The following is a 12,479-nucleotide window of genomic DNA, read 5'->3' as shown; positions in this document are numbered from 1 at the left end:
GGGGTGAGTCATCTAGTATTTAGTGAGATGGGGATGTAACGCAACATAGTAAAGCATAGATGAATATTCATAATATGAAGAAACGTTTATTACACAACATATGTAGTAATTTATCAAACATCTCCAAAATACAAGTGCAAGGATCAATCTAATATCTTATGTGCACATCACACCATGTTTGCCGAAATCACATCTCAACGGTGCACTCATATTCATTAATTGATCAAACTCGTGTCTCTAAAATACAACATAATAATCAAAGCTTACCATCATAAACCATCATTAACTAGGCTCCATAGGCACACTCCATGTTACCGAGCATAGTATCAAACTCAATATATATGATTTGCTTCCCTTGGAGCTTTTCATCAAATGTCAACCACATTACAATTATACAATGACCACCACATTTTAGTTATATATCAATACCCACATATTCACCTATTATATCATCATAATCAAACAAATCAATGAGTGGTCTTCCCTTGTACATAGTCAAATCATGCATTATGGCCAACCAGTAGAGAACAAATCACGCATAGGGCCAAGCCATTAGTGAAACACAAGTCACGCGCGTGTCAAAGCAACAGGCAGAAAATCAAATCATGCCCAATGTTGAAGCAACTAGCAAAGAATCATATCATCGACCAAAGTAATCTCCTGACAGTCGGCATAGCCTAGAGTAATCTCCCATCGACGGCGTAGCTCAGAGTAATCTCTCAACATACAGCATCACGACACTGCAACCAGGATTCACAAGCGAGACTAATACCACCATCCTTGCATGCACACACACATAGTCACAAGTAATGAGAACCACTTAACCTTAAGTCAAATCAATGTCCGGAATTCATCTTTTGGGAAGAACACAAGTTCGCAATGAGGCCATCATGCCACTATCTTTCCATATGTCCACAACATGTCATAAATCACATTCATCGAACTTTAATCGTCTATAAGCTCGTTAGAGTTCCAATTGTCTTAAAGATTCATAAATCATAATGTCACATCATTTAATTAGCCTCCTTAGCCTCACATACATAAACAATTCACATTAACTATTAGAAAACATGGCATTACATACTCAAGCAATTAGACCTCAATAATCATGGCTCATTGGCCGTAAATGCATCAATGATATCATTTTAAATTAGTCATGGCCTAATAGCCACATATACATGAGCAATCTCGTACATGCATCATTAATTCATCGATAATTGGGGAAATCTAATCCCACATCGTGGTATAACCATCATACTAACTTAAGTATAACATATTTAGAAGCCATTAAGATTATACGTCACTTAGATGTCTAATAACTCATGCTTCCAAATAACAATCACAAAAAAACACATCTAGGCATACACAACACTTAGTACCATGGTAGAGCATATTATCATACGTGATCCATCACATGCATTTTCAAAAGTAAACCCCACTCACAGTAACAAATTGGACGTGCTCTATAGCCAAGCTTCGATCCTTAGCCTCCAATCTTATTTTAGCTCACAAATGTGCCCAAATGGCACAATCTTCCTTTAAGCACATCAAAACAACACAAAACTATTTAAATCTTGGCTTTCAAAAAATGCTAACCATTCTAAAAAATAGCCAAATCCTTAACAATCCAACATATAAGATCAAATCCTTTAATAATGAGTTAAACCCATACCTTAGAGGCTAGATTGCACAATTCTTAGCTCCAAATTCTAGCCAAATTGGGGGAGATTCACCTAAGCTGAAGAAATCAAATTTCTTATAATTTAATCGATTAAATTGAAAAATAATCAGTAAAAACAGTTAATATTACCTCAATAACATTTCTCTAAGCTCAAATTAGCTCTAAATCACTTTAGATAACTCCAAGAATGCATTTATGGCTTAGGGTTTCAAATTGGTAGACAGACAAAATAGAAATTAAACCAAGTTTTTTAGGAGTAAAGCTCCTACTTTTAACACTTAAAATCTATGATTTATGATTAGAGGTTAATGGGTTTAAAGGGTGTGAGACTTGAGAGAAAATGGGTGGAGAAATGTGGAGTTTAGAGAAAATGAGGAAATTTTCGATTTTCGAGCTTCTAAGCCCATTTTAAGTTGACTAGGTGTCCTAGGATTGACTATGGAGGGTTTGCAGTCAATCCTAGAACAAAAAGTTTGTTTTCACCCTTTTTCCTTTTCACAGGATCGACTATAGACCCTCTATAATTGATCTGGACTAGAATGTCCATTTTTAGTCCATTTTTTTCACAAGATCGACTATGGAGGGTCTATAGTCGATCTTGGACCGCAATGTTCATATTTCTTCCATTTTTTCTTCCTAGGATCAATTATAAAGGGCCTATAGTCAATATTGGACTAGAATGCTTGGCTTCTCCTACTTTTCACTTCACAAGATCAACCTTTTATGCACTAGGATCGGCTTCTTTGGTCCAGATTTGTAAAATTTTTCCTTTTAAAGTCTAATCTAATTCTGGTCCACAACCTCAAATCATTCATATGTGACTTAAATCTTTACTCAAATACTCAAACATAAGATCAAAACTCCAATCTAAGCATCACACCTTTGGATTCCTCAAATATGTTCATAAAATTATTGCCAAAGTATCATAAAGCATGCTTCATACACTTAATACATCCACATATCATCAAAGAAGTCTCCAAATATACAACAATTTCAAGATCATTCTCTTTACAATATAATTCATAAACATACTCTACAAGCATACACATCGAGGTTCAAATGTACTCTTTAATAACTTAGCCCCTATCACATATAGGCCATGTCAAAAATCAGGGATGTTATAATGGTCATATCGATTAAGTCATTCCTTGAGAAATTGAAATGTTAAAGTGCTTGGTTTAGAATCTTTTTTTGGAATATGCTCTATAATTGTGCTTAACTAATTATTTCAAACTTGATTTCTTGATTATGCATGTGGGAATTGGTTATGACGAACACATTGAACTTCATGAAAATTTTTTTAGTTCATTTATCATTTTGATCAAATGACATGCTTACATGATATGTCATCTTGCTTAATCTTAAGATTTGCATTCTATAACTTGACTTGGATAATGCTTTTGAATGAGAAATTTAAGTTGTTAAGTTAGATCATGATATGTTGTGTTGACATAGTTAAAAAAAAGGTGCTCTTGAATGTTAATTGTGTCTTCCTTAAGCTTAAATGATTACATAATTTAGAGACTTGTGTACGCCTAATCTTACTTTATAGGCTACACAAATGACTTGGTTTAAGATGCAAAATGGCCTATAACTAAAGTTAGCAATAAATACCTAATGAGTCGTGGATGAGTGCTTACCTTAACAATTGGTATTCATTGATGCTTGGATGTCTACACTTGATCTGCTCATGAGTTATGTGTTTTATTTCCAATATTTCATGACACTTGGTATCACTCATGTATCATTAAGAAATGGCATACATGAATGGAATTCAATCTTGCATGCTCTTAATAAATGCATTGTCATATTTTTTTTAAATTGAAACCTTGCATTTTTATGAACATTGTTGAAGTCATAATGAATGAAGAGAGCCATGTTATTACATGTAATCATGCTTATGCCTACTTGATCATAATACTCTCTTGTATGATTACAACAAGTGCAAAATATCTTGGCAATGCCTCATTGATAATGATCTTACTTTGATAAGAAAACTTTTTCCTTAATTTGATAATTTATACACAATTAGGAGAATCCTTAGTGAAATGGTTGCTTGAAAATATTGTGAAATAAAGGTATCCAAAAAAGGCTAAATCATGATATTCTCATGATGACATGCTTTTGTTGAGTTAATTTCGTCATAAATTGTTATTCTTATCTAATTGAGAGAATTTCCTTAAATGCTTGATTGATGGTCCTTGAACAATGCATGATGAAAATTAAAAAAGTGTTTAATGCAAAAATGATATCTCAAACATGCATTGGAAATAATATACATATACTTCCCAAAGTTATGAGTATTTGAGGCATATATTGAATATTTATTTAAATACTCATATTTTTCTAGTTCCATGAATGTTTGAGCATTTGATTAACATGTTGAATATCCATTGTAATGCTTTTCTATCATAGGCTCATGATTTATCCCTATGTTTATCTCATGATCCATCTAAGGGAAGGTAAGATTATGCTTTAATATGATTAACCATTAAATTCCTTTTTCTTGTTCGAATTGATCTGGTGAATGCTTGAGGGGGAGATGACATGTGACATTGTCCTATGATTCTTAAGCACTTGAAACCTTCAACAATGATCTTGATAAAATCTCAACAAGTGGTGTTCATCTCTATTGGTAATATCTCTTAAACACTAAATTTGTGCTTGATAATGCCTCACATTTGTGCATGAATGATAATTGCTATGCTTCTTCCTATAGTTGTTGGTATGTACACGTGAATATTTTTACATGATTTCTTGAGTATTTAGTTAAATGAATATGTGAACAACGTAGCATATAAAGTTGCACATATATCAATAAATCATGTTCACATTATATGTAGACTTAACAATGTTTTATATTTGACCATGCATATCTAACTTGAACTTAAAAGATAAAATGTCCACACTTTGATTATAGATGTATTTTAATGTGAGGTATGCTTGGTTGATCATTGAATGATATGCTTTTTGTTGACTTACTTGAAAATACATAAATGGAGATATATTTTGATTTGATTATGATATATGATATATTCCATAATGCCTTAACTGAATATCTTACATGGAAGTATATCTTGGTTGAAAATATCTATATGTGCCTTGATTGCAATGGTTAAATATATTTCTTCATACTTTACTTGAATATCTTGATAATAAATATGTTGTGATCTTTGAATATGCTAAATGAGTATATCTTGATTTAATGCTTTTATATCATGATGATTAGATATATTTCTTGATCTATTGATTGAATGTTTGCATGGAAATATATCTCATTGTTTTGATTTGATGGTTATGGATTATTATTGATCTTAATGCTCTTCTATACTTGATGATTATTACTAACCATTTTATTTTGAGTTTAAGTAACGCTCACACTTCTTAACCTTTTTGATATAACAAAAGGGAGAGAAGGTTTATGAGCACATTAAAATGCTATTACATTAGCTGAATAGCTTTGAAAACATTTTTGAACTTCATGCATATATTGAGGAGGAAAATCTTTTTAAAGTTCATACTCAAGTCTTATATCCTTCTCATTTATACTTAAATGTTTTCAAGGGCATACCGACTAATTAAGTTAGAGGAAGGTTTCAAGAAATTTCAAATGCAATATGCTCATGTTTTTATCATATCAAAAAGGGAGAGATTGTTAGCCTTGAGTTCCACCATGTTTTGATTTGATAAAAGTCACATACTCTTTAGAACTTATTGTCAAGTTTACATGCTTGTTTGGAAAGCCATGCATTATTAGAAAACATCATATAAGCTATCAAACAATGCATATTCAACTAAGAATGCAACAGCAAATATGCCTTGTAATGTCATTTGAATATAGGTACAAAGCAAAGAAGAAGTAGCTGGAGAGAAGCACTAACAAGTTAAAGGAACTTCAAGACACAAGCCAAGAATCCATCCTAGAGAAGCTCAAGTTGATCTGAAGGCTAAAAGAGTGCAAAACTTGAAGATCATAAAGCCCAAGTCGATTAAAGAGGAAGCACGATCAACCCTGTTCCAGAAAACTCAAGAAAATCAAGTTCAGAGCAACCATAATCGACTACAGAGGAAGCATAGCTGACCCTGTTCAAGAAAAATCAAGAAAATCAAGTTGAAGAACATCCATAGTCAACTATAAAAGATGTATAGTAAACCTTGACTAGTCAAAGGCCAAAAAAAGTCAACTTTAAGAAACCATAGTTGACTATAAGAGAGGCATAACCGACTATAGAAGGCCAGATTTGAAAAACTCATGCTCTCTAAAAGTGGATCGACTAGAAGAAGATTATAATCAACTATAGAAGCCCTAATTAAGAAATTTGAAGAACATAGTTGACCTTAAGAGTGTTGTAGTCGACCCTCAAGCTTTAGTAATGGCCAAATTTGATTCAACCTTGTGTCCAAAGGCTCCAAATCATGCTCTAGCTATAAATAGACCCATTTGAACCATTTTGAAGCAAAAGAAGACATGAGATAAAGTTTCAAACGCTAAATAGACTGACCATAAGCTCATCTTCACTCGATAGCATATTTTTAGTTTTCCATCACGCTTTCAAAGTTGAATCCTTGCTTCAATCAAGCTGAAATTTCTTCTCTCACTACAAACAAGCTTAAAGTCTCAACACTCAACCTTTGTAAAGGCATTTTCTTGTTGAAATTTTTACTACATTGTAATAGTTCTAGCTTAACCTTGAAAAGTTATCTTGTAAAGGTTATTGCTTCTTATCAAAAAGCAAAAATCTTTTGTTCATTGTGCGTGATCGCGTAAAAGTGAGAATCCCTTTATGGATTGTATGGACTATCGCTTGATCTCGTGAAAAAGCAAGAATCTTGTTGTGGATTGTGTAAAGGTTATTGCTTCTCATTAAAAAGTAAGAATCCTTGATAGTGGATTGAAATTCCTTGGTTTCTAAAGGAGTGGATATAGGCAGCGAAAAGGCCGAACCATTATAAATTTCTTGTCTCTTTTTAATTTTTAGTACTATTATTTATTGCTTGTATTAGCATTAGGAAATTAACTTTACATTGATTTATTGTTTTTATACTTAGAAAAATATTTTACTTAGATACGTTATTTTTACACTTACTAAGTTATTGTTGAAAAGGTTATTTTGACACTAAAAATAATTTTTTGTGGAAAAGGTTTGATTTTTATACATAGATTTTCGAAGAAATTTTAATATATCAATTCACCTCCGCTTGATATATATAGTTTATTGATACTTCTACACTAATAATAGTAAAAGTTATTGTTCAAGATAAGAAATACAACTATTAGTCAACGAGAACTAATAAAATAATTAGCAACAATTCTTAATGTGCTAAAAAGAAAATAACTAAAGAGTCTAATTGCTTCATCACAGACTCCCTTTTAGGTAAAGAATATGACATGCTAATAGGGATTCTCCACATACCTTTTGGATAGACAGATCTTTTAGACTAATATACCTTCAACCATGATGCTTTACATCTCACTTTAAATTGCCCCACACAATAACCACTTTTAGGTAGGCTATTGTATAAAGCAATTTAAAGACCACCTTATAACCTTTTACTTAAAAAAATAGTCCATTAATCTCAGCATATGAACCACTTTGTCAGCCAAACACTTACATCAATTGATAAAAAATTTTCTCAAACTAAGAATTTATAATATGCCTAAAATCTTTAATTTGCATACTCAACCTAATGTATGCAATGGACTATTCCAACTGAGATACTAAGCGTGGATGTACCTCATTTGATCCTAAACAGTATATGTTGCATTCAAACTTAGGGTCTTGAACTTAAAAATAAATAAATACATTCTCTAAATTATGCACATAATTTCAACTTGAGAGTATACAAAATTGGAGGTTAATCTAAAGAAAGTACATACTACTAACAAATTCCAATATGTTAAAATAATATGTAATAAAATAATTTCATAAAATACATGCATATAAATTAGAGAAAACCTATAAACATGCATAAAATGTATAAATATTAAATAATAATTATTTTAAAACCATATAAAATTTGAAAAAAATCCAATAAATTAGAATTAAAATTCTAAGGCTACTAGAAAAAACGAAGTCGAAATTAAACCTCCTTAGAGGCCTCACGAGCCCCACATGCCACCCTTGTGGGTGGGTTTCATCCAAGTGTCGAGTTAAGCCTTTTTCCTTTTCAGCAGGGTTAACTCGACCTGTCTAATGCTATTCTTAACCCATTCAGTTCTGTTTCAAGATTTTCTCTATTTTTCTTTGTTTTCTAGCTCATTTTTTAATGCAATTAAATTTACCAAAACTTAATAAAGCCTCAATTTTACAAAACCATGTATCGAAACGCTCCAAAAACTATAAAACCAAGATTAATCATCTAGAAATTTAATTTTGAAAAATCCAACCTTAACCCATTTTGAGTTTCTTCAAAATTGGTTGCAATAGACTTATATTGTATGTAATTAAATCTTAGATATCAACTTTATAACTGTAAGTTAAAATTTTACTATGCAAGTATACGTATCGAATAGATAGTATATAAGCAAGTAGAGTACCGATCCCACAGAGAATTAATCTAAAATTTTACTATGCACTAAAATTAGAATAATTTAATCTTATCCAAACAATCAAATTCAAATAACTAAATTAATTAACTAAAACTAAATAAACAAAATTTATAGTAAAAAAAAAATCAAAGCAACAAGATAATTGGGCAAAAATCAAATCAAACAAGCCTAGGATTACAATATCCCTCACACTTCATCTAAATCTTAACTATTTTCCTTAACTTATTTCAATGGGTTGAATTGCTAACCTAGAGTCCTCAATTATTTATAAGGGTTTCCCGACTCATCTTATAAAAATATCTATTTTAACCAAAACACTATATCCCTATGTGAATTGAAATTAAAACAGATTCATTAAATTCAGGCTCTAATCTGGCTACATGAGGCCTATAGGTATATCCCTATCCTATATGAAAATCAATTAATATAATCATATGCTATCTCAATTTTAGTCTACACTAAACTCCCTTTCCCAAGTTTGTTTAGGTTCCTAAATCAATTTAATCGGTGATCAAGCAATCAAAAGCATTAAGAACAAATTAGAATAAACAATTCAAATTCCATTAAAGATAAGCAAGAAAGAGATTAAAAGTTTAGATTACATGTAAGTTCAATTGCAATCTTAGAAAAATAAATTTAGCTTATAATATCTAATAAAAACTTCATCCAAAGAAAATTAACCATTAATCCAAGTCAAAGAAAATTAACCATTAATCCAAAATAGTTGCTTGTTGCCTCCTCCTTAAAATCTCTTAAAAAAGTCCCTTAAATAGGCTCCAAGTAACCTAATTTCCAAAATCTCATCAACTTTTTATTTTTGGAAAATTGCCCAGCGCTGCGGTGCTACTTCTTCAGTGCTGCGGTGCTGAGCTCTCAGGAAAATGCATGGTGAGCTTCCTTTCACCAGTGCTGCAGCCTTGTTCTCCCAATGCTGTAGCACTCTACCAAATTCGAACTTGATTTTCACCCTGATCTGCTCCGAATTGGGCAAAGTGATAAACATGAAAGTTTTATCCCTATTACTTAACTTTCCAATGGATCAAGAATCACATCAATTAGACTACTAGATTGAAAGATATACGTCAAATACCACATCATGTTCAGTCCATGCATACTGCTGCAGTGCTTCGACTTAGATAAATATTTTGACCATGATCCAGTTAGAACTGGGAAAAGTTGTAAACATAAAAGTTGTAGCCTTTCTTCTTAGCGTTCTATTGGTCTAAGAAACACTTCATTTTTAGTTCTATAGAGAGAGATATGGTCAAAATACCGCAACCTATATGAATGAAACCATCATCATACTTGCACAGATTTTCATCAAATGAGCCTTTTTCATCAAATTTCCCACAAAAGCAATAAAAGAAACCAGCAATAACTACTCTTAAAGTAATTTAAAACAAAATAACATGAAATTTAACTAAATAACATGAAATTTAACTAAATAACTTAAATTAACTGCTCAACATGTAATCAAATTTAAACTAGAAAAACACTTAAAATGCTACAATCCGAACGTAAAATCTCAAAGATCTACCTGTTTAAGGCCCCAAAATGTGTCAAAATAACTCTATATAATAGAGTTATCAAAAACTCATGTAAATTGATTTTAAGAGACCAATTTGAATTAAAACACAAAATATAAGTGATTAGTCAAGAACTAAATTTTGGGTTCCGTGTTCAAACCCCGAAACATCACTATCTAATCTTATCTCTACGATACATGTTAAGAGGACAGGTTTATATCAAATTGATCAATGCTTTATAAGGAACAAAAGCCCTAACCTTATGTCCAGAAATGATGATCGAAAATTAGGATTCCAACAATAAAAAAAGGTACACCCCAATATACAATTGTACAAAGTAAATTAATTAAATTCATAAAATTTTGTTAGGTCCTAATTTCTCACAAGTTGCTCTAATACCACATGTAAGTTAAATCATGAATCCATGTGTGAAGATTAGAACACCAAATTATTTAATTATTGTTGCATACCTGCTTGGATTGTTGAAGTAGCCATTACTTGTAGCAGAACAACAGAGAATTTATGGTTAAGGCTAAGTCTTTCTCTTGGCACTTTTCTTTTATTTATGGCAGCTCTCAATAGGTAGATACCGTGCATTAGAAAGGAAGAAGGGATCTAGCTAGATATATCTAGTAAAATAAACCATAGTAAAAGTCGGGCCACTAAAGGCTTACTAGGTCAAGGCCTATAGAACCGTCAAGCTATACTAACCCAATTAGACGAGCAAAACCCATCATTAACTGATTACTTTCATATTAATTGCACTTTCACACTTTGTCTCATAATAAGGCTAAATTATCAGTTGGTTTTATTAAACCAAAATTATCAATTAATAGTAACTCACATAATAGAAAATTTTAATAGGACATAGTTTAATAGTGTGCCTATTGCACTATGGTTAAGCTGTTTAAATTCCCTTGAAGTACTTCGATTCTAAAACTTACTTACTCATGTGTTGCTTATGGTGGCTGCGGTTGCAGTTTCTTTTGTAAGACTTGAAGATAAGTTCTACGATCTTTCAACAAGCTTGACCATGAGGGTGTCAAGGTGGGGATTATATTGGTTGTTTGTCTTCGTTGGCTTGGCTAGATAGTATAGCATGATTCGGCTGTACGCTTACCCTTCTTTGATCCTATCCATACCTAACTTTTTTGACAACAACATAGTGCCCATCAAGTCTCCTTCCGCTCCCATAGATGATGCATATAACTTGGTTCTTGCCTTGCAATATTTAGTAGCTCAATCTTTCCAAAATACTCTTCTTAAGGAACCCAATATATACAAGTTGCCTTGGATAAATCTCGTGACCAATGCCTCTTTAATAGATCTTGAATCCACACGGGCCTGCTACATAATCATCCATCTTATCTGGTTTCGAGCTCCTTTCTTTTTTACATTAAACCTCTTGTTCCAGCCATACTTTTACTTTTTCACTCTAATTTTTATCACATCACTCTAGACACAAGAAGTTTATTGAAAATATATTTTGGATTGACAAGTAATCCAATGTTTTTAATTTGAAAATCGTAAATAAAGAAAGGAGACGAGTAAAAAAAACAATATTTCTAGTAGTTATAACAAAAAAATTCTAATTATCTAAAAAGCTTATATTCATCCATATTAAAAAGAAAAATATCTTTCAAATATCAAGAAATAGACACTTAATTTGTCTTAATTTGGAAATTATAAATTTAAGTTATTAATATATTAAGAAACAAATAGGAAAATATTAATGCTCGCTAATGGCTGACAAATCTATTTCTGTCATACAAACAAATGGTCCAACTTGTAACATGTGGATGGAGGAAATAGTGGTTGGCCTGCATGAGCATGACATCTCTAGGATCCAAGTAGCTAGGCTGGGCCAAACTCAGATATATACAATATGTATATGTACTTTTGGTGAGACATGGGACATTATCATTTTCCATCCAAGGAAAGAAAAAGGGTGGCCGTTCGTTTACTTGGGTGGCCAAGGGATGGACACAATTTCCTGTTGAATGCCATTTTAGCATGCATCAATTCATGGAAAGAACCTATGGAAGGCCAGCTATACCCTAATGGCATGATAGAATGGAAAAATTATGAAGCCCTACGTAGTTTTATTTTTAAAATACAAATAGAAAACTTCGTGTCTTTTTCACCGGTTTTTTCTCTATAATTTTTTTTAGTTATTCATGCATTTTGATACTATAATTATAATAATGTCGTCTATTTGATATTTGAAAAAACAAATTCCTAATTAAATATTTTTATTTTTATTCCATTAAATAGGTTTACATAGCAGGCTAATTCCATTAGTCAAATAGATAACATCACAACAATTAACCAATAAAAATTAGACGCATAGTGTGTTCCTATTGGTTAATTTTGTCACTCACCCATTTGACTAAGGAAATTAATTTTTAAGTGAAAAATTATCAAAAGCAAAGTTGAATATCTAACTGTAAATTTTTAAATGAGTAAACTCCACATGTATCTCTTGTGATATGATTTTTTCTTACATAGAACCTTGAGATTATTTTTTTCCAAACTAGACATTGTGTTTTAGTTCTATTTCTAAAAAGGGTAACAGTGTTAAATTTTCAATTAGGTTTTTTGCTAACAGACAATAATAACCTTTGCTTTAATCGTCTTGTATTTTATTTGTTCAATGAAAAAATATATTTTAGTAGAGATTTTTAACTGACCTCATGTATTCATGTGTAGCACCAAAGTCTTT

The sequence above is a fragment of the Theobroma cacao genome, chromosome 8 (assembly GCF_000208745.1).
Source record: "Theobroma cacao cultivar B97-61/B2 chromosome 8, Criollo_cocoa_genome_V2, whole genome shotgun sequence".
NCBI classification, from domain to species: domain Eukaryota; kingdom Viridiplantae; phylum Streptophyta; class Magnoliopsida; order Malvales; family Malvaceae; genus Theobroma; species Theobroma cacao.
Note: the sequence above shows the minus strand (reverse complement) of the source record.